Consider the following 26,276-nt stretch of genomic DNA (forward strand, 5'->3'; position numbering starts at 1 on the left):
TGCTTCTGGCTCGATGGCAACCGAAAGGGAGAAGAGAGAAACAAGGGGATGAGGTTAGGCAGCAGTCGGGGTCGCCTGAGTCTTCACTCAGCAGTGTCGGCCAGGGTTGCCCAGCAGGGATGTGAGGGTCGTCTGCTTTGATAACTGAGTAGCCCTCACATGAGCAAATCTGGCCACAAGCCTCAACTGGGCACCTCCAGAGGCAGCAAAGGGCAGCGATGCCTAGGACACGCTACATACACACGTGTCAGGGTATCTCCCCACTGTCCTCTTTTTGTATCAATGAGGAAATGGAGGTTCAAATAGATTTGCTTGATATCACCAAGACTGTCTATCTTCTTAGCAACGGGGTTAGGACTCGGGGCTCAGAGATATGGTATTTCCTTTGAAGACCAGATGATCTTTCACGGAGGGAATATCAAACGCAGACACACACTGATATCCAAAATAGCTCAGCATTTCAATCAATGCAAAACAAACAAACAAACAGAAGTTGTGCAATGGAAAATCTAAGTGTTGAGAGGCTGGCTGAGCGAAGACGGAGACCAGGAAGTCTGGAAGTTCCCTCTTGACATTTCCACCCTGAAGACTCCCACAACCCCAGAGTGAGAGGTCAGAATTCTGACAAAGAAATGACAAAAAGGAAAAGTGACCAAATAATAGATAGGCCACGATCTTTACCTGTTCTTTTTTTTATTTTCTCAAGACTACTTGATAGTTGACAGCTCCCCCTCCATGTGTACGGGGCCTTCTGGGTGAGTCTGTTGCTGGACGTGAATAGCAAGGCCCACCACCCACGGTTAACCAGGTGCTTAGTGTCCTAGAGGTTTGAGCAAGCTGGTCCCTATCCCTAAATAAGACGCGTCTTCCAGGACTCAAGCGGTCGCTTATGATCAATCATTGCCCTTGAACAGCAGTTACTCCTCGTTTCCCGCAACTATAAAATCGTCCGTGAAAAATCCAAGCTATTGGCTGACTGAGTCAGTATCACTTTGAAACCAGGCTGGGAGAGGCAAAGCTGAAATCTGGATCCCAGATGCTGCAAAGATGCTTCAGGATGGCCCGGCCAGTCCCTGCGGTGGGATTTCACAAAAACAAGTCTGCTTCCCAGGACAGCTCGCAGCACGCGGGAAGAAAACGCAGGGGCCGGGGAAGGAGCCGGGTCGCACAGTGTCGGGTACAGGACGGTGACATCCGCTGGCACCGCGTTCTCCTCACGGCCTGTTTTGCTTGTATTCATCGTCCTACAAGAGAAGGAGAGTGTCAGAGCTCTGGCTGCATTCACAGAGGGTCCCCCTGCCCTGCCCTGCCGCGCCCGAGCCCTCGCACGAGGCCAAGGAAGGGGCCAGGGAGACTTTCCGCAGGCCCCGATGGCCTGTGACCAAGTGCCCGCAGAGCAGAGCCCTGCCGCCTGCGCTCTCAGGCCATTTGGCCGAAGGCTGCGCTTGCTTTTCCGGGAAAAGACTCCCCTTTGTAGTGAGATGACAACATTCCTACAAGTTTTGGTGTTAAAATGTCTTCTATTTGAAAAGATGAAGATAATAGACTGCAGGGTTTTTTTGTTTTTTTTAATTCTTTAATTAAACTACAAGTTTGTCATGGTCGGGGGTTGAATTTCATCCCCTGAAGGATGTTGAGGTTTTGATTCCCGGGACCTGTGAACGTGTCCTTACTTAGAAACAGGGTCTTTGCAGAGGATCAAGTTAAGATGAAGGCATCAGGGTGGGCCCTAATCCAGTATGACTGTGTCCTTATGAAAAGGGGAAATTGGGACTCAGAGACAGGGGCATACAAAGGAAAGGTGAAGTAAAGATCCTGGGAGGATGCGGGCTACAAGCCAGGGAATGTCAGAGGCCCGCAAACCACCGGAAGGGGGGGGGGCATGGAACAGATTTCCCTGCACAGGCCTCAGAAGGAACCAAACGTGGGCACGTCTTGGTCTCTGTTTCTAGCCTCCAAAACCTCAAGACAATAGATTTCTGTTACCTAAGCCTCCTAGTTTGTGGTGATTTGTTATGGCGGCCCTACAGGAATCAGTGTAGCCATCCTAGGTCAACTATCTGTTTTTATTTTTATTTTGTTTTGCTTTTTGAGATTTTACTAGTTCTTGAACTCTCCAAGCCTGGCTTACCTTAAAATCCCATCCAATATTGAGATTTTATGGTATCTCACACCGTGGAGCCTTTCTTTTTCTTTCTTTTTTTTTTTTAAAGTTCTTTTTTTTAATCTTTTTTTTTTTTTTTATGATAGTCACACACAGAGAGAGAGAGGAAGAGACACAGGCAGAGGGAGAAGCAGGCTCCATGCACCGGGAGCCCGACGTGGGATTCGATCCCGGGTCTCCAGGATCGCGCCCTGGGCCAAAGGCAGGCGCCAAACCGCTGCGCCACCCAGGGATCCCTGTGGAGCCTTTCTCCTAAGGTTTCTGATTAGTCATTCTGGTTAGTCAAGCCTGCCTATGGGATTGGGGACTTCCAGATTCTCCTCAAGATAGCAGAGTACAAATAGGAGCAACACTTAGCTGTTTCCGGGCCAAACCTGAGAATAAAATCTCAACGCATGGCTTGAAACATTAAACATGGAGACCTGATGGATTTCTTTCCCTGTGGTTTGAATAGGGGTAAAACTCGGGGTGCTCTTGGTATAAAATATAAGGATTAAATACTCGTCTGTCCATGTTCTGTTCATGTTTCTCAGAAGGTTGGAGGTAGGAACCCCAAATCCGTGGCATCTTGTATTTGGTTCCTCAAACAGTCCTCTTCTCTCAGGGGTTTTGCAAACTCTTTCCCCTCCTAGGCAAGCTACACAGAGAAGATCAGGGACAATGGGGTGTGTTTTAGCAAATCATGCTTAAGTGCATGGATAACTGCCACATGTCCATTGCTCAGATGGGTTTGAAAAACATCTAACTGGGAATTCATCCACTCGTTTATTCACCCACACATTTATTCAATGAATAGTTAAAAAAAAAAAAAAAGAGGAGACCAATCCCTGCCGTGTATCAGATCGCCACAATATTGCGCTCCACATCTGAACCTAATGATGTACCATACGTTGGCTAATTGAATTTAAGTTTTAAAAAAACGAAAAGAAATATCCTTTTCTTCCAGGGATTGGAAACTTCCTTTATAATGTCTGCCCATAAACATTATAGAACTAATATCAAAAAAAAAAAAAGATTGTCACAAAATGACTCCATAACTATAATAGCTACTATGTGTTAAAAAAAAAAAAATCTCCACCTTCATTTTTTAAAAGATTTTATTTATTTATTTATTTGAGAGAGAGAGAGAGAGAGACAGCATGAGCGGGGTGGAGGGGCAGGGAGGGGGAGCAGCAGGCTCCTCACTGAGCGGGGAGCCCAGCACGGGGCTCTATCCCAGGACCCCAAGATCATGACTTGAGCCAAGGGCAAATGCTTATCTGGCTGAGCCACTCAGGTGCCCCTGCCTTCATTTTATAGATGAGCTCAAATAATTGAACTTGTGTCCTTGGCCCCATGCAGCATCCTGACCTCGGTTCTGTAGGACGCCCACATCTCCACTGTATCAGGCCACCTGCCCTGGCAGCCCACCGGGCTGGGGTAAGCGTCATTGCACCCTGGACGGTTAGCCTTGCTATTCAAGCCCAGCGACAGGCTGGCCTAGTACTATCAACTGTACACCTGGAGGGTGAACTGTCAACTACCAAAAAGTTTTGAGAAAATAACAAAAGATAGGTAAAGATGATGGCTTGTGTATTATTTGGTCATTTCCTCTATTTGTCATCTCTTTGTCAGAATTCTGACCTCTCAGGACGCCTGGCTGGCTCAGCAGTGGAGCGGCTGCCTTTGGCTCAGGGCGTGACCCCGGGGTCCCAGGATCGACTTCCACATCAGGATCCCCACAGGGAGCCTGCTTCTCCCTCTGCCTGTGTCTCTGCCTCTCTCTGTGTGTCTCTCATGAATAAATAAATAAATAAAATCTTTGAAAAAAAAAAAAAAAAGAATCCTGACCTCTCACTATGGGGTTGTGGGAGCCTCAGAGTTGAAATGTCAAGAGAGAACTTTTTGGGGGGGAGAAAAAGAAGGGAATGCTAAGAAAGTCATGTTGTAGGTAAAAAGATTAGACTTGCTGTCAGACCTACAGTTTGACCCTTGCCTGGGCCACTTTACAGTCGCATCATCTGGGGCTCAATATTTACGTTCCTCGAGTCTCATTCTCATCATCAATAACGTAGAATTAATAACATCTCTTCTGTAAGACTGTCAGGGGGATCAGCCTATCTCTGGTGGGGATAAGGGTGGCTCCCAAGGAAGGGGTTTCAAGAAGCAAAGAGGACCTTGAAGGTTCTTTTGCCTAAAGGTGAGCCTTGATCCAAACGCCACAGGAATTTGAAAATTCGTGGAATTTTTAAAATTAACGTTCTTCTGTGAGTTAAACGAATTACGTAACCCATTTTTTGAAGGACATGATGACTGTGCCTTTGACAAGAGCAGAAAATAACTAAACACGCTCCTTATCAGACAAACTGAAGGCTACGGAAATGCGCCGAGGTGTTCAAGGTCGCCTAGGACGCGGGGAATTCCACGCAGTTCTCTGGCCGACTTGGAGGCTCAAAATGCCACTTGGTACTTAACAGAGTCAAACTGATGATTATCAGAAAACTACATAAGAAATCCAATTTATCAGGCCCTTCTAAAGGCTACTTTCCATTCCGACTAGAAGCAAAGTGTGCTTCTTGGCCTTTGTGATTCCATTTCGGAGTAAGACCAACGATACACATAAATTCTGCTACCACGTGGGCATCTTTACCTTGAGAGGATAATCATTGGGTCAAAGAAAATGTTGGGTGGAATTTGGAGAATATAATTAAAATATCAGGGAAAGCACCAACAAAGGAACTTTGCCGGTGGCTCGTGTTCCCAGCAGGGAACACACTGGGTCGGGAACATTCGGAGAATCTCATCTTGGCAGGAGTTTTCAAAGGAATCTTTCCTGACTTGTGAGAACAGCTTGTGTAATAAACTTCTATCCATTCATGGACAAGTCCTGACTATTCAGGGAAGAGCCCTGGGTCACGTAGAAGGCATCTGCCCCCCACCCTCCCCTCGACAGGGACACGGGGACTCAGGGGCCGGGCCTCCATGACAAGGGTGGGTCCTGTGTGCTCCAGACACCCCCAGGGGGAGGCACCTGTCGGGGCAGGGAGTCCCGGTGCGTCAGGAAGTCATAAGGTCCCCCAAAAAGATGCGGCCTAGCAGAGCGCCCAGGGCCTCCTGTAGCTCCGGGGCCTGCTGGGGAGCCCCGACACCTGCTGCTGTGTGGCCCACCTCAGGTCGGCCTGTGCACAGGCCAGCGGGTGGGGGCTTGGGGCTCGGTGAGCCACAGGAGGAGGTGAGCCTGCAGGTCCCTTGGCCTCCAGGCTTCCTCCTCCCCCCAGAGCTCCCCGTTTTGCTGCCTGACCTCTGGGGAGGTGACACCAGGTCATGTCGTGAGCCGTCCCATGACGCTTATTCAGAGGACCATATACAGAGGCGTCTGGCCTACAGGGAGTCTAGGCCGCAGACCCATTCTGGATTTGCCTTTCCAGTTTGGGTGGCATCCCCTGGGCGCACGGTGCCCCACGTGCAAGGGCGACCTCGGGTGTCTCTTTCTGAGCCTCCGAGCATAGGGCTCTCTCTTACTCAGTTCTCCAAATTATAGGAACTTGTGCTAAGCCCCGTTGGGCCCTTAGGGGATCAGGGCCAGTGGCCTCACCCTGGCATAACTGAGCATCATCCCTTCCTTTGGCTGCCCGGGGCCAGGAGGCCGAGCAGCCTGTGCAGCGCCCACCCCGCGACCCCACGACCCCGCGACCCTGTGCATCCTTCTGGGTTCCTGAATCTGAACACTGGAGCATTTGGGGTTTTTAGTTTTTTTGTTTGTTTTTTGTTTTTTGTTTTTTTGCCGGTTTGTTTCTTTCTCAAGATCTGCTGCTGTAGGTTAGGGAGGAGAGCCCTCTCCCAAGGGCAGCAGGCAGCGGGGGGCAGGAGGGTCAAGCCCACGGAGACGGTTCTGGCTGCTTTATCCGCCTCTAACTGTAAGTCGGGGTGACATCTGCCTTTGTGGGCGACTGTATTCATAGCAAAAGGGGATCATGGGAAATGTAGTCTCAGATCAAACAAATCATTTTTGGATGATCGTGTCTCCGGTCTTGGTTACACAATCATGAGCAATGGACAGAGGGCCGGCTGCTGGTGGCTCCAGGCCTCGGATCCAAAGACACAAAGGAGTAGGGGGGGCACCCAAAGGGGACCAGCTGGCTGTGCGCCCTCTCCAGGGTGGGGAGGCCCCCCATGGGGACCGGCTGGCCATGTGCCCCCTCCGGGTGGGAAGGTGCAGGTGAGGGGACCGGCTGGCTGTGGGCCCCCTCTGGGGTGGGGAGGCCCCTGACGGGGAGACCGGCTGGCCGCAGGCCCTCTGCACCTCTGCAATGCACCCCGGCGTCCTAAGCAGCAAGTCCATCGCCGCTGAGCCTCCTTGTCGTGGACACCAGCACAGGTGGAGGACCCCCAGGCTGATAACCCACAGAACCAGGGGAGGCCCGCAAAGGCCCAAGACTGACCTGACTCTTCTGAAAAGGGGGGATTTTTGCAGCCAGCTGTCAGGCTTTCCAGATGCCCAGCCTTCACGTCTGACAGCATCACAAAGGTCTGAAGCCTGCCGAGGCCTCTGCCCCGCACACCCCTGAACACAACCGAGAGCCTCCTTTGCTTGGACAGAGGGACTGACTTCAAAGGCGGTTCGTTGACTTCTTACCCCACCTCGTAGTTTGTGTGTTGTACGACTTTGTCTCACGCTTTCTTCGTGTGACGTGGATGAGGCCAAGTTAAGTGCCTAATGGAAGTGAGTTTGGAATCCCCAAGAAGCAGTTTTCTGATTATGTTAAACCTGCTTTATGACTGAATGAACACACACATGTGCACACACGTCAGTCCACGAGCACACAGTTGAGATAAGACCTCAGTCTGGTTCTGGGTAACTCTTGGCACTTCCTGCCTCTTACGTTCAATCTACCACTTACTGGCTTCCTGATTTTAAGGATACAACTTACCCTCTACAAGTTTCAGGGTTCTTATTGGTAAACCAATGATAAGAACATACCATAGAATATTTATGTTTAAGTTTCTGAGGACCCTCAATGCTGTTTTCCACAGTGGTTGCACCAGCTTGCGTTCCCAGCAACAGCGCACGAGGGCTCCCCTTTCTCCCCATCCCTGCCAACAATTGTTGCTTCTTGTGTTTTTGATTTGACCCATTCTGACAGGTGTGAGGTGATAGGTCACTGTGGTTTTGATTTACATTTCCCGGATGATTGGTGATGTTGGGCATCTTGACATGTGTCTGTTGGCCAACGCCAACGGTGTGTCTTCTTTGGAAAAAAAGTGGTCCTCTGCCCATTTTTCAATAGATTGCTTCTTGTTTTGGTGTTGAGTTGTTTATAGATTTGGGGTATTAACCCCTTACCAGATATGTCATTTGCAAGTATCTTCTCCCATTCAGTAGGTTGTCTTTTTGTTTTGTTGGTGACTTCCTTGCTGTACAGAAGCTTTTTATTTTGGTGTAGTGCCAATAGTTTATTTTTGCTTTTGTTTCTCTTGCCTCAGGAGATATATCTAGAAAAATGTTGCTATGCCTGTCAGAGAAATTGTGGCCTATGTTCTCTTCTAGGATTTTAATGGTTTCAAGTCTCATGTTTAGGTCTTTAGTCCATTTTGAGTTTATTTTTGTGGATGTATTAAAAGTGGTCCAGCTTCATTCTTTTTACATACAGCTGTTGTTTTCCCAACACTACTTGTTGAAAAGACTGTCTTTCCCTCATTGTATATTCTTGTCTCCTTTGTCAAAGATTAACTGACCATATATATGTGAGTTATATCTGGGGTCTGTATCCTGTCCCATTGATCTATGTGTCTATTTTTGTGCCAATACCAAACTGTTTTGATTAATAGTTTGTAGTATATCTCGAAATCTGGGACTTTCTCAGGATTGCTTTGGCTAGTTGGGGTCTTCTGTAGTTCCACATAAATTTTCGTATTGTCTGTTCTAGTTTGTGAAAAATGCTGTTGGTTTTTTGATAGGGATTACACTGAATTCCCAGATCGCTTTGGGTAATATGGACATTTTGATAATACTAATTCTTCTAATCCATCAACATGGAATATCTTCTCATTTGTTTGTGTCATCTTCAATTTCTTTCATTAGTGTTTTATAGCTTGCAGAGTACAGGTCTTTCACCTCTCTGGTTAAGTTTATCCCCATGTAGTTTATTCTTTTCAGTGCATTTGTACATGGTGTCGTTTTATAAATTTCTCATTCTGTGACTTTGTTGTTCCTGTACAGAAATGTTACTGATTTCTGGGTATCAATTTTGTATCCTGCCACTTTACTGAATTCATTTATTACTTCTAGTAGTTTTAGGTGGAGTTGTTAAGATTTTTCTATGTTTAGTATCATCTCATCTACAAATAGCGACAGCTTAATTTCTTCTTTACCAATATTTCTTTGCCTCTTCTTTCGTTTTCTTGTCTGATTGCTGTGGCTAAGACTTCTAGTACTATGTTGAATAAAAGTTAAATATCAGTTATTATTACCATTGTTGTGATTATCTATTGAATGCGGAGTTCAAGGTCTATCTTTCCTTCAACTTTGTGTCCCCCAAAGTCCTTGTCCAGAGGTCTATACATAATATTTCATCAAGGGATAGTTGTTGAACTGAGCTGCACTACAATGGTAGAACATAGGAGCACCAAATGAAGCTTCTGAAAGAGGTGAAGGATTCACACGTGCTTAATGTGCAACTTACGGTAATCACCCAGTAAAGGTCAAGAGCAACATTTAGGGATGAAGGACAGGAGAAGAGGTACTAAGTATGGTACTAAGTAAAACGGAAGGTTAAGTCCTAACAGTAAAGAAAGCAAACTAACCCAAGAGAAGGAGAAGAAACTAACTCCTAAAAAGGAGTCTTCAGAGATACATGGGGCTTTCAAGAGGGAGTTAGTGATCTGACATTTTTCCTTTCTTGGTTCAAGGTTTTACTAAGATATCACATCAGGAATCATCTGACATCACTGTGAGAAGAAAACTAGAGGGCATAAATTTGATAAAAATAATTACATACTAACCTAGAATAGGAACCTGATCTGAACAACTAATTTGATATATTATTCAGCTTGTATCATGATTCTTATTTTATTTTTTTAGTAATTAATTTCTTTCTGAATACAAGCTATGTTAATCTTTATATGTAAATTTAAAAATTAAAATAATCGCCTTTGTGTCTTTAAACTAAATTTGTCCAACAGAGAAATAAAATAAAACGATTATATTTATCATTAACAGAACATAAATAAAATATAAACCAACAAGATGGAGAAGCACGACTGTAAGTAGAAATTCCCTTGATGCACTGGATTTAGATTTCTTTTTTAATTTGCATGCTGCAAAGGGTTGATTTGGCACAGGTTTAGATACAGTAGGTCAGCAGCATATAAATCTAAGTGAAGGTGATATCAAAAAGGGGAAAAAACTCCTTCAAACTCCTGATAAATTCAGGAACTCTCAAGCATTTTATTTTCCTAACAAACCTCCCACACCCTTGCAGTGTCCTAGAGCTCACTCTATCTCAGATGGCTGCAAATTATATGCATGGTGTTTACAGCATAAAGATGCCAGGCGGGGAGGAGTGGGATCTCTAAGGAAGAAGGACATTTTTCTCATTTGCACAGATGTATGAGAAAAAAAAAACAGCACTGCTATATTCCATGTCTTTCCATCAGAATGAAAAAATACACAAATCAAGGCCTACTTTCTTACTATAGAAGAATGCATGGCCCTTTCTCAGCATCTTCAAGGATTTTTAAAAGCCTGGGAAGCTGACTGGAAAATGAAGGTCAACATACATTTTGCCAGGCCTGAGCTTCCCCGCCCACCTCTGTGGTTCTTTCTAGGCATTTATTATTGATTCTTCACATGGTGGCTTTTTAGAAGCTTTGAATCTGCCTGAAAGCATAAAAGTCTATCTCCCTGCTGCCCTTCATGCCTCTCAGGGACCTCCTGCAGCACAACCATGCTGCTGCTTTTCCTGCTCAGCCAGGGGGCTGGTTGGAGCTGTTTTCTACTCAACTTGGAGAAAGGCCAGAGTGCTGCCTGCCAGCATACATGGTACAGTTCTGCTGATTTTCAAAGAGTCAACACCCACAGCTTTGCATGCTTCGATTACCACCAAAATGAAAGAGACAGTGTTGTTGCCTCATTGCTTTCCAGCCAGGATTAAACCCATATGAAGCTGCCTTTTCCCACCCTTATTTTGAGTTACTCAGTGGAAGAAAGAAAATATTTCCCTGCTCTTGTTTACACGCTGGTCTATAGTTTGTATTTGAACATGAGCTTCGGCATATTATGAAACCAGCACAACCACCCAGCTAGAAAATGATAGCTGACATAAATCAAGCAGCTCACATGTAAAACAGATTTGTAAAATCTGTTTTATATTCTCTAATGCACCAGAGAGGTTAACAAAAATTTAGAAATTTAAAAACAGAGAGAAATTATTCAGGGACTTCATTGGAAAATAAGTATCAAGAGCAATAAACAAAATCTATTATATTAAGAATCTAGAATTGAACTGAAAAGAAGCCAACTTCAATTATTTCCTTGCCCATATAAGAAATAACAGGAGGTATGGGTTCAGAAACCTGACTCTTCTCTCCCTTTGACTCCCCCACCATACATACATACATGCAACAATAATAATAAAGTAAAAATAAAAGGATGCTCCTCGACAGGTACTAGGAACAACATATACACATTTGTATTAAAAAAGAAGTATAAAAAAAAAAAAGAAGTATAACAATTATGATTACCAACATGCAACATGCAGAATGATCACCAAAAGAGATTGGAGATGGGAGCCAACCGTAACATAAAGCTTCAGCATTGAAAAGTCTATACCAAGTCAGGTGTGAAAAATACCAGGAAGGAATCTATTTACTAAATTCTCCATTTGGTCCCTTTCAGATTGCAGTGCTCTGTAGAATGGAAATGAAAAAAACATCTGAAGTACACGTATATACATCAGAGTGTGGATCAATGCCCTTTCCCCGGTTCAGATGGTCTCAAGCTGTCACCATTAGCATTTCGAGGGGCTCTGCATGCCGAGCTGCAAGCCTTCTCCCCATGCCCACAGGGGAAACTGTAAGCTTCTTGTCGAAGACTTGCAGATCCTTCATGATCTGTCCCAAACCATCTTCCCGTTCCACCTTCAGGACCCTCATTCTCACATCCTCTATGCTCCAGATTTCCCCAGAGTCAACTTGCTATTTCTCTTCTTCCTTAGTCATAACCAGTGTTTAAAAACTTGGAATCTGGGGGCACCTGGGTGGCTCAGCAGTTGAGCATCTGCCTTCAGCTTAGGGTGTGACCCCGGGGTCCCGGGATCGAGTCCCACATCGGGCTCCCTGCCAGGTGCCTGCTTCTCCCTCTGCCTGGGTCTCTGCCTCTCTCTGTGTGTCTTTCATGAATAAATAAGTAAAACCCTAAAAGAAAAAAACAACAACTTAGGAGTCTGGAATTAGACAAGACTGGATCCAAAGGCCAGCCCTGCCGTTTGCCCAGAGTGTCACGGTTGACAAGACATTTCATTCACTAATGAGCCCACAAATTCAGCAATGGTTCCTGAGCTTCTAGTGCCAGGCTTAGACTGCACACTGGGGATAGAGTAAAGAACAGTGTAAGGCTCTAGGCCTTTATTCTCGTTGAGGAAGCCCGAAAATATCTGGTAATGTCAGGATGACCAATAGAGCAGGGTTAGGAAGCGGAGTGATGTGGGAGTGGAGGAGAGTGGGTTATGTTTCCCGCACGCTGGTCAGGAGGGCGTTTCTGAGTAGATGACGTTGGATCAGAGACCTGAGTGGATGAGGGAGCGAGGTGTGCCGACGTCTGGGGGACTGTTCCAGGCGGGGAGGCCAGCAAGGAGCCCTCGTGGTGCGTTCGAGGAGCAGCGAAGAGTGGGGGAGGTGGCTGTAGGGTGATGGATTCGGAGCCAGTGTTAGGAGATGATGTCGCAGGACTTGAGGATCTTGTAGGACCTTGAAAAGGATGTAGGATCTTGAAGCTGGGCTAAGGACCTTAGGTTTTAAAGCAAGTAAGATGGGAAGCTGTCGGAAAGCTTGCTCAGAGCACTAACGTTACCTTATGGGGGTTTTAAAAGGTCACAAAGAGACCAGGTGATGGCAGCAGCAGAGAGAGCAGCTTCCGCCAGACTCTGAGGGAGGTGAGAGTAGCTTTGGTCGGGGCAGTGGTGGAGAAGACAAGACGTGATGGGATGATTTTAGGGTCCTTTACAGGAATTGCTCCCCACTGCCATTATATCCCTGATCGGTGAGGATTACATGAGGTTCAGTAGGGTAAAGTGCTTGGGGACAGTCCTTGGTACATAGGAAATGGATAACAAAAGACAAGTGTTACTCAGGCTACCAGGCTCAGCGAAGATGTCACCTCTTGAAATGGTCCCTCACCACTGGCTTCCACCCATGCTCATGGGCAGCCCAATCCCTCCCTCCACTTGCTTTGCTTTACATCGTATACATCACGGACACGGCGTTTCTCACGGTGTCCTCACCACGGTGTGCGTCCTCACGCTTTTCTTATGCTTTTGTTCTCTCAGCTCCACTGTGAGCCTGATGAAGAGGGTGACCCTGCCTTATCTTGGGCCCTCAGAGCCTAACATGGTGCCTGACACATCAGCAATTCTAAATATGTGCTGGTTCAATGAGTAAATGAACTTAAATTCTACTTGCTCCATGAAGTTTTTTGACTTACCCTCATCTGTACCTCCACTAATTATTTTTACCAGTGACATCCCTTAACCTATATTATTTTATATGCAAAATCATGGATTTTTTTGTGTCCATATCTTGTTTCCAACTAGATCATAAAGGCTTATGGAATAGGGATTGTATCTTTTACTCTTTGTATGACCCAGGGTATTGTGTACTATGGATCAGTTATCATTGTATAGTTAAGAGAACAGCTCAACGAGTAAATGCACAAGTAGACTTAAGGATCGCTTGATGAAGGCTCATTATACATTTTTGAGCAACTAAGGAAGTGATGATGTTAGAATATGATTACTGTTGTGTTAAGGAAACCAGAGAGAACCCAACAAGAAGCACGAGCCAGAGAAATTTTAGAAGGTTCTCAGGATGATGAGGGACAATAGGAATCTCAATATCATTTCAGGACTCATGACTGCTCATCAAAAGGCTTATCCTTGCTTACTAAAGGGAAGAACAGGAGTCTGAATCTAGAATCAGACAGATTTGGACTTTAGTGTTTTCCAGAAACTGACATTGGAACAGTTAGACAAAATGATGAAAGATACATAACATTCAATGGGAGGTCATTGTGTTGTTTAGGAGAGTTATGGCCTAAATATAGGAAGAATATAACAAACACAAAGGAGCTCCCTCAAGTTCCTATCTACAGGAACTTAGGAACTTGACACTGTTCTTGTAGGTAGGAAGATATTTAAATATCTCGGGTGGCAAATGATGCAAAACTCCATCAAGGGACAACAGCCTGGGGGGTGGGGGTGGGCTCAGAGCTCTGTTAGTAGACAGAAGATTTAGGTTTGCATAACTTGAACTTGAAGCACACAGATGGTGAGAGCACCCCAGTTAGAGAATGTAATAGTTTTGTTTTGTTTTGCTTTAATAAAGATTTTATTTCTTATTCACAAGAGACACAGAGAGAGGCAGAAACCCGGGCAGAGGGAGAAGCAGGCTCCTTGCAGGGAAGCCCAATCCGGGACTCGATCCCAGGACCGGCATCGTGCCCTGAGCCAAAGGCAGACACTCAACCGCTGAGCCACTCAGGTGTCCCTAGTTTTGTTTTTTTAAATCAATTTCTAACAAATCACCACAAACTTAGTAAGTCAAGGCAAAACACATTTATTATCTCACAGTTCCTATGGGGGTGAGTTAGCTGCACCTTCTGCTTAGGGTTTCATCAGATTGAAACCAAGGTGTCATCCAGGGCTATGATCTCAGTTGAGGCTTGAAGGTCCCTTTCTAAGGCCAGCAGGAAAGTACTGTCACTGCTGCTTGTTCATTTTAAGGCTCGCCTGATTAAGTCAGGCCCACTGAGGAAATTTTTCCCCCTTTTTGATTAACTCCAATTCATTGCATCTGGAAATTCATTACATCTGGGAAACTCGTTCTGCCATGTAACATAACAATTGCAGGAGTGATAATTCACATTCACAAGTTCTACCCAAACTCAAAGGGAGATGGTTATGCATGTTGTGTACACCAGCGGGCAGAAATCTTTGGGGTCATCTTAGAGTGTTGTCCACCACAGAGAGAATTGACTTAGGTAAATAGTGCTCAAGGTGTCCCAAAAGCATTACAGGTGAGGGTCCAGTCATGTCTAGTTGGTAACTCTGGTTTTTAGGAGACCCCAGAAAACTGAGAAGGCCGCCCCTTAAATTACTTTAGGAAAGTAACATCAAAATTATTGGGGAGATATCATTGTGTCCTTATCTTTTAATGAGAGCAAAATTTAGTGTTTTGTATAAGAAAACTAAAATAATAAAAATTAACACTCTTAAATATATCTGCATTTAGGAATCTGTGCTTATTTTGAAGTTTAATTATTTGTACTGTTCAAGAAAATTAGGCCTATTAGAATAACAGGCCAACCTTATAAATTCCAAATTAAAATGAGTAATTGATTCATTGCTGTAGCCTTGTAATTTCAGATTGAAATTTCACTTGGAACGTTTAAGAGAACCTACAGTTCACCATATCTATAAATTTAATTTATTAGATTTATAAGAATCACTTAAGTTATTGGGAAGATTGTTAAGTCACACAATGTACTTAAAAAGGAAATAAAAATATATCACATTGATAAATAGGGCTGAATATTAAAAGAATTTAATTAAGTTGTAAAGTAATCCTTCAAAGTAATTATAAGACTTGCTAGATTTATGAATATCTTAATTAAATTTATAAACTAACTTACAAGCTTAAGAAAAACAAGGATTTCAAATGAATTAGTATTAATTTTGCACCAAAATAATCTTGAATAGCTCTTTTCTAGTAATAAAAAATGACTTCAGTAACATAAAAACACTCACACATAACAGGTTTCAACTCTACTATGATTTTTGTCACTGACTTAACTTCTCTTAGCCTCAGTTTCTCATCTGCCTAATGGGGGCTGGAGGCCACTATATCAACTTGCAGGTTGCTCTAAAGACTAAGTGAGATATTTTACATAAAGTGCTTGGTACATGTTAGGCTCTCAATAATGAGAGCTTAAAAGAAAAACAAAATATGATTTTTCTCATAAACACAAGAGCAGAAGTTTTGCTTATAGTCTATCCACACCAGGGACACTTTAAAGTTCAATCCTGCATATACCCTCTTAGGCAACAACTTATTTGTTACCTTTCCAGGCACCACGGATGTTGGAGAATTAGTTTTAATGCCCAAGGCAGTACCGTAACTTGTGCGAAACCCAGAGGAGGGTGATCACACCCTTTAAATCTTCACCAGAAGGTGGCTGTAGGAAAGTAGTAGCAAGTCAGTGTCTCATTTCAGTCTTTAAAATCGGAGGCACAGGGGACAAAAAAGTATCAGGCTCCAAGGACTTTGTGCAACCAGTGTTCCTGTGCCAGTATCTGGGGCCAAATTACTGGAATGGGATATAAACTCTAGGGGAAGGGGGAAGTTAGTATTCCCTCTAGGCTAATAGTCGCCTGGTGAAATGTCGCTGTATTTGTGTCGAAGGAGCAGAGGAATGCAGTGCTGTCTGGGTAGAGCGCAAACAGAAAATTCAGAGAGGAGCTGACTTAGAACATATTTTGGTTAATATAAACCAATTCACTTTTCCCACATTCCCATATTTAGGGACCAAAAATGCAATTTCAAGGGGAAACTGTAAAATTAATTATTATGAGAACTTAAAAAAAATCTCCAACTACGTCTAATTTCTCAAAAAATAAAGGCAATGATTTTTTGTGCATAAGGGATGAAAAATTTTCCCTCTACTCTTCTAGACTCTTTTGGCTAGTCTACTTATTAAGTTGTCATAAGAAAAATTAACAGAAGAAAAACAAATTTAATTGCATGCATATGGGAGCCCCATAACAATAGGAGATCCCCAGCCAGTCAGGCAAGTAAGGCTTACATGCCATCCTGAGCTAAGGAGAAGGAGAACAAATGTTTGCCATGCAAAGCAGAGGTAACAGGACCCAGAAAGCTGGTCTTCAGGCCCTCTCTGCACTTCCTTCTCCCCGGTTTACCACACTTGCCCCCTATTCCTTATAGTTATGCCTGGTGATTGCTCTCTTCCTGGATGAGGCCCTCTATCTAAATTCTCTTGGGTAGCTCAGAGGATGGTAAAAAGCTCTTGCTGAATCTTTTGGACCTTGAGTGACTTCAGCTCAAAGAATCCACATGCCAAAGTGGCACATTTTGGGGAGGCTGATTCTGAACCCCTTTAGATGATGACTCCAGGAGGAGAGCAAACACAAAAAAGAAAGGTATGTGTGTATAGAGAGAGACAGACAGACAGAGAGATAGACAGGAGGAGTGGAGGAACAGAGAGGGAGACTCTCAGAGAAAGAAAACAGAAACTGAGAGAAGATCCAGACACAGAGAAAACGAATATGAAAAAAATGATATTAAAATAGAGCCGCCTCACACTGAGAACTGATGAGACAGAAAGACTGAAAAAAAAATATTAAAAATATATGTAAATTTTCAAGGCCCCAGAAACACCCAGAGGACCAGGGAAGGAAAAAGAGAAAAAGGAAGATAACACAGGGCAACCTTCAATTTAGTCAATATTTACTGAGTGCCCACGGGGAACATGCCAACCTCCAGGAACTTAAGTGGAACCCAATTCAATTCTCTCCTGTTCTGGAGGGTCGGGAGGTTCAAGTCTGTGGAGCGGCCTTGGGGTGGAGGAGGTATAAGTACATGCAAATCAATACTGTGCTTTGCTTCCAGCTGGTTGGCCCAGCAAGTCCATGTCTTCTGGGCTGACTTTCTCTTCCCCCCAACTCCATGGAGAAACAAAAAATACTTAAGAAACATTATATGTTCTTGAGTTCTTTTTTTTTTATACTTGTGGTATTGAATCTAAACAAGTGTTACTTAATAGTGACACCATATTTCTTAGTTACACATAAAAATCTGAAATCTAGATATATTTTTTTTAATTTTTATTTATTTATGATAGTCACACACAGAGAGAGAGAGAGAGAGGCAGAGACACAGGCAGAGGGAGAAGCAGGCTCCATGCACCGGGAGCGTGACGTGGGATTCGATCCTGGGTCTCCAGGATCGCGCCCTGGGCCAAAGGCAGGCGCCAAACCGCTGCGCCACCCAGGGATCCCTGAAATCTAGATATTTAAAAAGAGAAATGTTAAAAATTCTTTTAAAAGACTGAATCAAAGACCACTTTCATTAGACTTCCCTCCCCACCATGTCCTGACATACGTGATAATGTGTAGTATTTCTAAAACAAGTCTTTATTTAAAAAATTTCAGCCTAGAAAATATTTCCTAGGAATATCAGAATACACAGGCACATAGCTGATCAAAATGTCTCCAAAAGACCCACAGAAAGGGAAATGTCTGCCGTATGACTCATGGAATCCATAACATAAATAAACCAGAGGTTTAGGAGAAATACTACTATTCTCCATGGGTTCTATAAAACAGACTTTCTAGGGGAAGACAGCCATCAAAACTCATTACACCTCATCAGCTAATCCACACTTATTCAGACTAACCCATCTGATAAACCTAAAAAAAAAAAAAAAGGCATATGATAGAACAATTTATGGGACTATTAGTTTACCTTTATTCTTCCTGTATTCCCCTACCTCACAGCTAGGCCTTTGTTATTTCCTAGCCTCTGGGATTTTTGCAGGGTGGAAAACAGAAGGTACTTAAAGTGAAGGACTCTTCCTAGTGTGAAGTGAGAGCTTGTTGAAAAACTACACTACTTTTACCCTGAGGATGAGAGTAGAGAGGAACTTTGAGAAACTCAGGAAAAAGGCCAAAGTCAGGGACCACACATTCTTCAGTAATGAAAACAGCCTTCTAGGAAGGTGGCACATGGTGGTGGAGTGTCTCTCTGATGTGCCATGAGAGTGGTACCCTGAGCACTAGAGTTCCAAACTCCAAGGATGCCCTTGGATGCCTCAACTGTGAGATGGAGCAGGAGCGTGGTCGGGTCAGATTATAGTCCGGGACAGCGAGACTGTCACTGGTCCTCAGTCAGTAGACCAGTGACGGCCTCTCCGACGGTGCGTACTACGTACAACTAACTCTAGGACCACAGCACAGCTCCCTGGTACGCTCAGGTCCAATAGGGACTCAGGCCAAATTTCCTACGACCCAGGGGAAACAAACTTAGAGAACAATTTTGGTTAATTTTATAAAAATAAATAAATGAAGGGTTCCTGGGGGCCTCAGTCCATTGAATGTCAGACTGATGCTTGGTTTCGGCTCTTGGTCGAGGACTCAGGGTGCTGGGATCTGACCCAGGACAGGCTCTGTGCTGAGTGCAGAGCCTACTTGAAAATTCATTCACTCATTCCTCCTTGCTCTCCTTCCCCCTCTGCTCCTCCCTCCCGCGTCCCACCCCACTCCTCTGCTTTCTCATTCTCTCTCCTAAATAAATAAATAAATAAATAAATAAATAAATAAATAAATAAATAAAATATTAGGAAAAAATAATATAAATAAATAAATGAGATATTTTATATGCATCTAATGTCATACCTGCCACCCAAACCTTGGCATCACAAAGAACTAAGGCTGAGCAACCCTTGGGCACTCTGCTCAACTTCTCCAGGCTCAGTTTTCTTTATCTGTAAAGTGGAGATAAAAAATGGAACTTAATTCATAAAGTACTATAAGTAGGGAGGATTGGGTGCACATAGGTTCAGCGCCTGGAACATAGGAAGTATTCAATGATGGTTGCTATTTTTATTCAGTTGGAAAAATGAGTCTCCTAGACGTGAGACACAAAACTTTCAGCCACTGCACAAACACAACCATTGCGAAGAAGGAAACACCATCAGTTACGCACACTCTTTACAAGATGAAAATAAGTTATTAATAGTTCTTCAAGAGAAATACCACCATCCCTTGCAGGAAAAACAATCTGAACACAAGGACCAAGAAAAACACCAACCATCCCCCACCACTTTACCACCGTGGGGCCATCGGCATTCAGGTCAGCACGTCCAGTAAACCTCAGACCCAGGGGGAAGAACAATAGAAGCAATTCAAACCACTTAGTATGGCAATGGCTTCTACAAAGCCAACTGCCACCCTTCTCCTCACTTTTCACCCTCCCCTCCTCCAACACAACCACATCTGAGGCTAAAGATATTTATAATTCTCCGAGTGACTAACTGCAACCAACTTTTGACAAGAAGGCTGTTGAACTTGATAAAAGTATCTTAGTAGGACAGATATACTTCTCCAGTGGAATTTGGGAGGGGAGAACATATTTAATTTTTGATAAACTAAAATAGCACCTTCAGAATGGAACGACTTCACACCGGGATTGAACGGTAGAACCAGTCCCAGGTCAGATAAGGCTCCAGCTCCTCGGCAGTCAAGCGGGCATTCACACCACAAATCTTAGCGTGACCTCAGGGTCTCCTCATTTTTGCTCTCCTCTATCCTGCCCAGGTCATTTGGAACTCATGACTGGTCTCAGGTCTGTCACCTACCTAATGGCCCCTGGTGGAAAAATTATGACTTGACAGTTCAACAAACATTTCTTGAGACTTTGTAAGAGCGAGAGAGGATCAGGGTCAGCACAGAACTGCAAAGGCGAGTCAGGCAAGTGCCCGGGGCCTTGTACAAGATGCTCAGAAGACTTGACTAGAGCTGTTCCTTAGACCCACCTGGGGCCGTAAGAACACATGGTACGTTAGGGAGCATGGAGGCCAAGGGGGAGGTTAGAAATCCAGTAGGGTACTCCGAGCAGAGAAACCGAGGCAGAAACAAGAGCAAACACTCTCTGTCCTGCTGCCCTGGTGGAATGCAGACCCCGGGCTGGAGTCCTGGTACCTTTACCAGCAGCCTTGACCCTAAGTCTCAGCCTGTGGAAACACCCCAAGCTCTTCCAGGCTGATTGAGCTGCTAGTGCCCTCTAGCAGGAGCCCACGGGAGGGCCTCAAGATGTGAACCTGCAGATTCAAGCCCGGGTCCCAAGGACTCACCATGTGCTGGCTTCTGTGCTAGCTGCTGGAGCCACAGGTCTTTGAGTCATTGTTGTTTTTCCTTTCCTTTCCTTTTCTTTTCTTTTCTTTTCTTTTCTTTTCTTTTCTTTTCTTTTCTTTTCTTTTCTTTTCTTTTCTTTTCTTTTCTTTTCTTTCTTTCTTTCTTTTCTTTTCTTTCTTTTCTTTTCTTCTTTTCTTTTCTTTCTTTTCTTTTCTTTTCTTTCTCCTTTTAAGACTTTAGTTATTTATTTGACAGAGAGAAAGAGCACAGGCAGGGGGAGTGGCAGGCAGAGGGAGAGGGAGAGGCGGGTCCCCTGCTGAGCAGAGGGAGCCAGATGCAGGGCTTGACCCCAGGACCCCGGGATCATGACCTGAGCTGAAGGCAGACGCTCCACTGACTGAGCCTCAAGACTGGTTTTTCCCTCAAGAAGCGCACAGTCTAGGACGTGAGACGTAGAGATAAACACATGAGAACCAGAGTGTGTGGTCAGTGCAAAAAATAAATAAATAAATAAAATAAAATTGCAATCGTAAATATAAATAAGACAGAGTTTGTACAGAAGAGGGATGATTAACTTTTGTGTCTGAGGGTTTGATGATGGTTTGAGGTCTGGGCTGACAGTGACAAAGGTGTCCTGGAAGGTGTAATTGGGCTCTGAAAGCAGATTAGTAGGACTTCACTAGGCAATTAATAGGAGATGAGTTTCCCAGGAAGAGATCAACATGAGGTATTGCAAGAACTGCAAATGACTGTGCTCTGGGAATGTCAAGTGGGGATGGAATTCGATGGAATTTGTCCTGGCCCTTTCTGAGGGAGTCTAAATGGTACCCAGTGTTCTATTCAACAAACATTTGTTAAGCATCTTCTATAGGAAATGTGATGACACATTATTCGAGTCCTCAAGAGGCTTACAGTCGAGCATCAGGGTGGATGTTCAGACAGAAACGTGAGGGATAGTGTCTATAAAATGCACGTTATACACACGTAGCAGCTGGTGACAAAGGACAAGGAACATTTATATTGAAAAGGGCCACCAAGGAAGGCTTCCCAATGTAGCAAACACCTGGCTTGAGCAGGGAAGCACACACAAGCACGAACTTGCCCGAAAGCGGTCACGGGGAGTTTGTCCCTGGGATGTGTGATGCGTTGGCTGAATGTCTTCCTGTCTCTCTGGTCACAATAATTTTGCTTCCCTGAAAAAAAAATAATAATAATTTTACTTCCCTGGCTCCCCTTCTTCTTCCCACCCCTGCTATCATCGATCTCCAAGATTCTATACTCAGACCTCAAAGCTTTGCTTTGTTCTTTCTCAGTGGTTTTACTCACACCTATTTGTTTCCAGGATGAGCTTCAAACAACTTACTTAGTGGAGACCCGGCATCATGGAACATGTCACTTTTTACACAGCAAGTCAGGCTGCCCCTAATGACCCACGCTGCAAACGGGATCCACCCTCTTTATCTCTGAGGTCCTCCTCTCCCTTGGTTGGTTGTCCCATCCGTCCTTTAGTCATCTGAAGTTGTAAGTCAAGAAACTTGAAAAGACCCTACTTGCCCCCCTTCTCTCCCCAGCCCCCAGGGCCTCTCCAAGTTCTGCAGCATTCATAGATCCTTTTCCTTCTGTCTCCGCTATCACTGCCTTAAATTAGTCCCATAATCTCTTGCCTGGCTGATCGCGTGGCCTCCTAATCCATCTTTCTGCTTCTAGCTCGCCCCCTTGGTCTACCTGCTTCACAGTATTTCTAATACGAAGTCTGATCTTGTATTTATGCCGCCCACCCCTCCTGCTTACTGTGCTTCCGTGTTCCCTTCAGAACCAGGTCTCAGCTCCTTAGGGGAGTGGGCAACCCTCTCCCGCCCACCTCTCCAGCCTTATTTGTTGTCCTCTGCTTCCAGAAATTCTCCAGAAATTCCCCACTTATGGTAGGTCTCCCTAAACATCATGTTATGTCATGCTTTCTGATCTTGAAGAACTGCACCTAGAGTGGCTCTCCCCATTATGTTTCCCACATGGAAAACTCCAATTTATCCCCCAAAACTCAGTTCCATGTCACTTCCTCCCATTGAACCTTCCTTGGTCCTAATAGATACCTACTTTATGTCAGAGGCGCCACACTAATTGCTTTGAACAAGACAAATTCCCTCCGCTGTGGACCTCACATTCTACTAGATGATACAGACGCTAAATAATCACACATTAGTTATTTGATTGTAAGTGGGATATAAATCTTAACCAGGTGTTGAGGGTCAGGAAGTTACCCTCAGGGAGGGAACTTCGCTGATGCCTGAAAGACTAGAAGTAAATAACTGAAGCATAAGGTGGTAGTAGCTGTGGTGGTGAGCATCCAAGGAAAGGAAACATTCTGTAGAAAGCCCCGAGTCAGGAAGAAATTTGGCAGGTAGAGCTTTGAGTTCCTTATGTCGGGATGATTGCTACAGACCCGCGCTGGCCTCTGTACAAGGTGACCGTCCATACAGCTCTAGCCCCAAGCTTTCTATCATGTTGATTCCCTGATCAGAAATCTTCCATGATTCTCTGTTGCCTATTGAATGACATATTAATTTCTTTGTTGGTTTTCATGACCCAGTGCAATATGGGCTCCAGGAATGGTCCAGTTTTATCTCTCACAAGTCGTCTACATTTATATTCAACAAGAACTATCAAGAACCACGTGACATTCCCCACACATTTCCTCATTTTTTCATTTTTTTCTTACTTTCCCACATTTACTCAGGTTGCTATTGCCACTAAAATGCCTAACTTCTCTATTCCTGTCTATGCTTCTTGTTCTACAAAATAATATTTACCTGTTCTATGTGTGACGTGCTTTGGTATTTTCTGGTCTAGTCTATTTTACTCTATTGTATTTTATTTCAGTTCTTAAAACAGGCGAGTAGTAACCTACCAAAGCAACTTCACCGCCCGCTAATAGATCTTGACCCACAGTGACAAACTGCCCCAAGTAGCCTTTAATGTTTTTCTAAGATATATGATTCTTGAATGAGGTTTGGCCTTAGTAGATTCTAAGTTTTCTTCCAGAAATAGAATCCTCTAACTCAGTTACATCTTCATTATTGGGCACCTGTGTTCTCTAAAGACAGAATGGTAAAATTCTACATGAACACATGATGAATGGGGCAGCTAATCACACAGAGCCAAGGCACCCTGAAGACACTTGGTAATGCATTTTCTTTTTGGCAATGCATTTTAATTTGTAGGACATGTCACACTTTGCTCTTCCAATCCTGGCAGTATTTGAGCTGAAGTTGCTGACTGCATTGAGCTGCTCCAAATCACATACTGGGCAAAGATGAACATGGGAGAAAATCTCTTCCAGCTGTAACTGAGAAAAGCAAACAAATCCATAACGAATAAATCCATGGCAATGAGTTGCAACTGTAGCCCATAATATGGACTAAATGTAGCTTTGCATCCAGATTGCTTTGGAACTGCCCAAGGGGAACACTTGAATCTTTTGTAATAATCACTTTCCAAAGGATCTGTTGTTCAAAATCATTTCTATATCTCCCATTTTAGGTTTTGCAATGTCAACGCCTGGGTCAACTTATCATCTTGTTAATGTTCTTCAAATCTTTTTCTCCAGCCCAGATTACATTCATGTTTCATTTTTCTATATATCCTACCACCAATAATGAACCCTAGATACCCTAAACTCATCAATCTAAATTAACTCATCATCACTCTAAGTCACCCTCTACCCACCCTTATCCTTCTTTGATTAGAGAATGGCACATCACCTCTCCACTTAAGCCAGAGAAGAGCGGCATTGGGCTTGACTCCTCCTTCTTCAGCTAACCTGCTACTAGTTCCCCTTGATGGCACATCCTATATGCTTCTCAAATCTGTCTACCTCTCTCCAACCTTCCTGCCTCTACTGATGTTCAAGTCTCCCAAATGGTCATCCTCTTGGCATCTTTCCTGATAGAGTTCACAAAGTGGCTGAAGTAACATATCATTCTCCAGCTGGAGACCATTCAGTTTACTATTATTTCACTTTCAGAGAGATCCAATGGGAAGTACCTAAAATTGCTTGCAAAGCCCTCCTGAACTGTCCTCTACCAACTTTTCCTGCCTTTCCATACTCCTTTTCTCTTCTTTCTTTTCCCCATTTCTCTGTGCATTCATATTCTCCAATCACCTAAAAAAAGGTTCTTTATGCCTCAGACACTCCATTTTTTTTGTCTAGAACACTCCTTTTTACTAGAAAGCTATTACTTCAAGGCATATCTTGGATATCCCATAGAAAATATCCCTTAAGGCTTTGGGCTCCTTCTGTTCTGTCTTAGTGCCCTACATCTCATCATTATGCTATACTGAAATCACCTATTCACTTCAGTCAAACATTATGAGCACAGAAATTATTCAACACCATATCTCTATTGCCTAGCACATAATAGGTGTATGATTATTTTTTATTTTTTATTTTTTGATTATATTTTTAGAATGAACAAACAACATCTGATTTTCTCTCTTCTATTGGAGGGCGGTGTAGTGTCCAGCTATGCTGGTGACTTGGGAGATAAGTCTATGCAACCTTGGGATAAAGTATTGGAAAATTATTTTGACTATAAATTTAAATCATTATCTTTAAACAGTTTATCAGTAATACAACTTTTTTTTTTTAAAGAAATGTCCATCTGTTTTATGTGTCTTATTTTACAAACTCAGGAGAGGGTTATTTTTGACTCCATAGAATCCCAACATTTCAGGTAATCTCTTTTCTTAGAAAACTAAATTTTACTCCTTACCAGATTCACAATCCTCAAATCGAAGCATGAGCTTTTGTTTATGGGACCAGAAAGATTCGCATTGCATCAGTTCACGTTTAGTCAGTGCTAAACTTTCAATAAAAGTTTCTTAACCTTTTATTGAATTTCATTCATAACTGAAATGCAAATAGTCTGGCAACGTTCAGACGTTTCTTCAAAGACATATAGGCAAAATACATTTACATGATGAGAATTTGTGGTTAGTGGCAGGTGGTCAACGCTTATAGCTTGCAACAATTATTAAAATGTAAGTGTCACTGGTGGGGCTGTCAATGCTGACACCAGAAGAATGGAAAAGAAATCTAAAAGATTTTTTTATTTAAGCTAACTTTGAAATTAGCTTTTCTGAACAGAATGGTTCTGTGATTTTCACAATCTAAGAATTCTTCAAAATACATTTCTGAGGCTCTTGCATGAATATTTAGAGTTTTGTTGAATTTCTTGCTTTTCCCTTAACACACTTTACTGTATGATACCTCATACCTTTGCTGTTCTTTCTGATTGGCATAGCCTTCAGCCCCTTAGATGCCTGCTAAACTCAAATCCCATCCCTTCTGTGAAACACCACAACAAGATCAATAGAAATCTCTCAGGCTGAATAAATTCCTCTCCATTGTGAGTGTCCACAGCTTTGTGTGATTTGCCTTTCAAATCACATTATTACATTATAGTATCCTTGTTGGTAAATGTTTCTCTGTTCCTTAACAGTCTATGAGCTACTCATTAATTTGGCATCCGCAGGACCCAACAGTGTCTGATACACACCAAAGCTTCCATATAGGGCAGCCCGGGTGGCTCAGGGGTTTAGCGCTGCCTTCAGCCTAGGTCATGATCCTGGAGACTCGGGATTGAGTCCCACATCAGGCTCCCTGCATGAGGCCTGCTTCTCCTTCTGCCTGTGTCTGCCCCCACCCCCTCTCTCTGTCTTTCATCAATAAATAAATAAAATCTTAAAAAAAAATAAAGCTTCCATATAGGCAAGTTTAAAGGCCAAATCATCCTATTTTTTCCCCACCTCTTCTGCGTCATTGTAGTATCAAGTTCATGTCATCCAGTTGGGGCTCACTTCACGATGTACATTATCAAACAGTTCGAATCTCACAATTAAGATATAAATTTTTTAATTTTGTCACAAATTCATTTAGAAAAAGCAAGGAGCTGTAGTTTTAAAACTCATCTCTGTCACTAAGAGATTATGTGGTG

At 43.5% G+C, this 26,276-nt stretch overlaps 1 protein-coding gene across 1 annotated transcript in view; it reads left to right on the forward strand.

Moving 5' to 3' along the window:
- PTGER3 (prostaglandin E receptor 3) overlaps window positions 1-26,276 on the forward strand; it is a 185,555-nt gene that overhangs the window by 145,107 nt on the left and 14,172 nt on the right. The gene's annotated exons all lie outside the window — the stretch shown is intronic.

The sequence above is a fragment of the Vulpes lagopus genome, chromosome 3 (assembly GCF_018345385.1).
Source record: "Vulpes lagopus strain Blue_001 chromosome 3, ASM1834538v1, whole genome shotgun sequence".
NCBI lineage: Eukaryota > Metazoa > Chordata > Mammalia > Carnivora > Canidae > Vulpes > Vulpes lagopus.